Genomic DNA, 4,314 nt, shown 5'->3' on the forward strand with positions numbered 1-4,314 from the left:
GAAATGAAAAATTATCAGAGCCAGGTTTCGATCCTGGGACCTGTGGGTTATGGGCCCACCACGCTTCCGCTGCGCCACTCTGATTCGTTTGTTTTCTTGGTGCAACATGATATATTATTTATACGTTCCTGATCAACAGCATGGCCAATGAACACCACGCCTTACTTCTTAGTTATGTCCCAGGGAATTTCTGCTCTTTCAGCATTGGCAGCTTGTAAACATGATCTTGTAATTTAGCAAACAGATGAAACCTGGCTTTATTGCAAGCCAAACAAAATTATGCAACAAACCCAAACTTACAAGGTCACCATGTCAATATGCCACTTGAATCTAGCGCTAACGCAAACCGGCACGGATAGCTGTATAATCCATAGACTTAGGCGTGCATGATTTTTTTTCTTGAGTTGAGGCCCCTTTCCCACAAGAGCACAGTTATATAAATCGACATTTCTTCTAATTAATGACCGGGATGCTTGTGTCCTCTGGGTTGCAGTTTTTCAAATCGACGTTTTCCCACTCGCCACGACACACCCATGCTCATCCATCTTCCTCTTCCCCGCCCACTATTTTTTTCCACAACCACCTTGCTTGAGCCATGCCATGTCCAGGCCCTCCTCGTGGGCTCTTCCCGGACGAGACGAAAGAAGAATGTGCTGAACGTAAATATTGACGAGCAAACAAAGACACTTATAGGTGGGTCCGCAGAATATGGAGTTTGAGTTATGAAACTCTGTGTTCGCACAACCCTCAAAAAATTACGAAGCATGACCTAAAACAGTTTTGAAGCCTATGAATACGATGCATCCGCTAGAGTTCATCTTTCCATGGTAACAGCAACCACCATGTATGTCTCAACAATTCGTGCAACACATGTGACCTTTTCGACGCATAAATGAAGAATGTGGCCTTTTGTACGATGGGAACCATGTCCCTAGCCTCTAGTTTTCCTTGTCATCTGCGATACCTGTAGATTGTGTTCTCATTGTCACTGATCATCGAAAGAGAGTATGGTAAGACTATTCGGTTAAATTGGTGTAAAAAACTTAAAATGCCACACCTAAAGAAACATGGTTATACAACATATACCTAAATAGTTTATCCCCACTATTTAGTTATATTTCTTTCGACATGCACACATTCGACCTTGTCACACATGCCACCTAGTCCTTCATGCCATCAAGTACATGCAATCCTTTCATATACCTTTTTTGTAGCAGACGAGTCATCTACGTCATCAAGCACATATAACGCCTTCACATCCCCCCCCCACCCCCCCCCCCCCCCCCCCCCCCCCCCCCGCTCCCAAGTCAGAAGGTGCAGCCAACTTCCATTTATTACTAGGTATGTACCGTTCATATATAACGAGAATGTTGAGGGGCATTATTCTCATATATTCGAATTTTATCGCTGAAAAAATGTATGCCTGTTCATTTCCGCAACAAGGTGCGGGGATATTAGCTAGTTTACCTAAAAAAAGTAAACAACAATGCAATTTTACTTTTTTGTCTTCTACATGTCACAAATAGTTGCTTTGATATTTTGCGGGCATGGACATTATATCCAACACAATATTAATGCTTCCCATACTTTCTCAAAATATATGTTTGGTCTATCAAATATTGACAAAGGTCAAAGCTCATATACTCCATTTTTTTGCTCATATACTCTACTTTACAGTGGTTTTACCATGATGAGTGCGACAATTTTTCATATATGGCAACAACCTAGTTGCCACAAACATTTTTAAAAACAATGAGCAACCTACGGAAGAAATTGCATTGGAGGATAACAGATCAATATAAAAATCATGAGCTACTCCATTATGAAATCTCTAATAGCCGTCAATATCTTCTTCTCCCCTAAACACCTCTGATAGCGATTGAATCGGCATATATCACCCCATGATGCTTGGTTATGTGAAGACTGATGCTATCTCATACCCATCCATCCCATGATATAATGTGCATTAGTTTTCACGAAAGTAAAGCTTCACAAATTTGTCCAAGTTTATAGAGAAAATCATCTATATCTAGAATGACAAATATACACTAGATGGAAATATATTTCAAGATGAATAATTTTTTCTTAGAGAAATATGAAAATAAATAAGTAAAGTAAATTTTAAGGGATTATTTTTTGGTGTACAACGAAAAAACATGCATGAAGTTTTTTTATTAGGAAATCATGTAAATTTATTATTTTAAAAGTATATGCTGTTTCGAAACAGAGGAAGGTGCAATGCCTGGTTTTTCCTTCACGGGCCTCTCATGTTGGTATAGCCCCCTACCTTAGCCGGCCCAATTGCCCCCTCCATTCACTGGGCTTCGTTAGGCCGCTGTCGGGCAGTGGAATTTTGTTGGAGTATATGGTATTGACGGTTCCCCCATTCACGCGGCAGCAAATCATTCGCAAAATCGCAATGCCTCCTCCCGTCGTGCGGCGCCGCGGGTCTGCCCCTCCGGCGCCGGACCCTCCTCCGGCGGGTCGTCCTCCTCCTCCGGCGCGTCGACGAAAGATTATACCCGGTACTTTCGGGGAGCTAGCCGCCAGTATAGGTGAGCAGCCAGCCCGCCGTCATTATCTCATCCTCTATCGTAATCTGTCCCAGTGGAAACCGTGGCGGCGAGGAGATCTCTGCGTTTGGGGAACAGATTAATATGCATCCGATCCCACACCTTTCCCTCCATAGATCGGCGTGTTAGGGTTCGTGGAGAACCTTTTGCCTCGGATCTAGGCTTCACGCTTTTGCCTCCGTAGGTTTTTTTATTTCCCCTCCTTAATCCAGGTTGCTTAATTTTGGTGTGTTGGTATAGGCGATGACTTTGCGAAACAATGGGGTGCTCTTGGTGCTGCTAGAGACGCCATCCGGCTTCGCGGTTTTCAATTTCTGTGGGATCTACCTCTACTTACCAGATGCAATACAAGTAATGTCATCTTCCTTCCTGTGGTTAATTATTACTGATGTGCTTGGCTTCCTCTAGTCGTCGATACTAACTAACCTATATTTCATCTTGTCTCCAGAGTATGTGGGTAAAATTTGCTAACTATTATAGGGCAAGGCGGGTGAGTCTTTCCTTTCCTTCCCTTCTTATTTGTCACGGCTTCTTATTTCGCTCTTTGTATGCTTATCGCCAAATCGATTCGATTAGGGACCTTTCATCGTTTATGATTGACATTTTTTTCCCCAAATTACACTGCTTTATAGAACACGAAACTTTTCTGAATTACACTGCAGAGTTTTGATCAACGAGGGCTTGAAAAGGGGGTACATATTTACAATGGAGATGCACCTACTGAATAGAATGTGTTAAGTTCTCCTAATCAAAACATCGCATGCTTTTTAATTAATTGTTTCTCCTTGCCCCTGAACCTGCTTATCTTTGGTTGCCTCTTTTATCAGGTTGTTTGGCTGAAGGAATTTCAAACTTTTGATGACAAGTCCAGAGCCATTAATGCTGATACTGGTGTTAACAAACAGCTCACTCAGATGATCTTGAAGTGGCGCCGCCCTGGGCAGGAACTACTTGTTGGAAAACCGGAATATAAATCAGTAATTGAAGCAAGCTTGGTAAGTATAAAGCTCCTTGTTTCTTATACTATTTCTGAACAACTTTGAGCGCCATTTTTCATATATGTTACTTCTTTTCAGGGAATACCCTGCCGGCATGATGAACTTGTAATGGAGGTAATGTGGGGCATGAAGCGTTTCATGCCTAGTTTGGTGCGCAGAGAAAAATCAGAGCTTCCTAAAGAAGATCTGCTCCCAGTGATGGTGAGTTTACCAGCTGCCATGCTTTTGCCTTATTCTCACTGAGCAAAGCTTTGGATGCAATATCTTGTAGAGTAGAATAAATTTTCATTTAAATGATGAAGCAACATCTTTGTATCCAGGTCAACGACCAGATTGTTGCGACTGCATCCGTCTTGTTTGATTGTGATGCTGCTGAGAAGAAACAGTACAGAGACTTCCATGCTCTTGGTCGCCACCTTAAGAATGTGTCTGGCATTGAGTATGAGAACTGGGACCTTCTGAAACTTGCGACAGCTTTTAAAATCATTACAAGTTTTACAGTAGTTGGCATTTTTTGGAGCCGTTCGTTTGTCTCGATCTAACGGCGCATACATACGTAGTACTCGAAAGTACGCGGATGAAAGTACTCGAAAGTACTATTAGTCTAGGGGCATTTTAGTCCTAGGAAATATATGACAAGGTGGGGCCCTCTTGTCCAATGCAAAACCGCCGCCCCTCTCCTCCAATGCAAAACCGCCGCCCCTCTCGTCCAATGCAAAGCCGCCGCCGTGCTCCTTCCCCTC

At 42.7% G+C, this 4,314-nt stretch overlaps 1 long non-coding RNA gene across 2 annotated transcripts; it reads left to right on the top strand.

Annotated features, from left to right (window-relative positions):
- The first annotated feature begins 2,414 nt into the window (after nt 1–2,414).
- Nucleotides 2,415–4,086, top strand: LOC123050462 (uncharacterized). 2 transcript variants are annotated; one of them, XR_006423778.1, is made up of 7 exons: nt 2,415–2,555; nt 2,814–2,924; nt 3,022–3,063; nt 3,236–3,306; nt 3,401–3,568; nt 3,650–3,772; nt 3,892–4,086. It is a non-coding gene; the product is annotated as an uncharacterized lncRNA (long non-coding RNA). The 2 variants fall into 2 exon arrangements; XR_006423777.1 differs by having other exon boundaries at nt 3,236–3,568.
- The last annotated feature ends 228 nt before the right edge of the window (nt 4,087–4,314 follow it).

Source organism: Triticum aestivum, chromosome 2D (genome assembly GCF_018294505.1).
Source record: "Triticum aestivum cultivar Chinese Spring chromosome 2D, IWGSC CS RefSeq v2.1, whole genome shotgun sequence".
NCBI lineage: Eukaryota > Viridiplantae > Streptophyta > Magnoliopsida > Poales > Poaceae > Triticum > Triticum aestivum.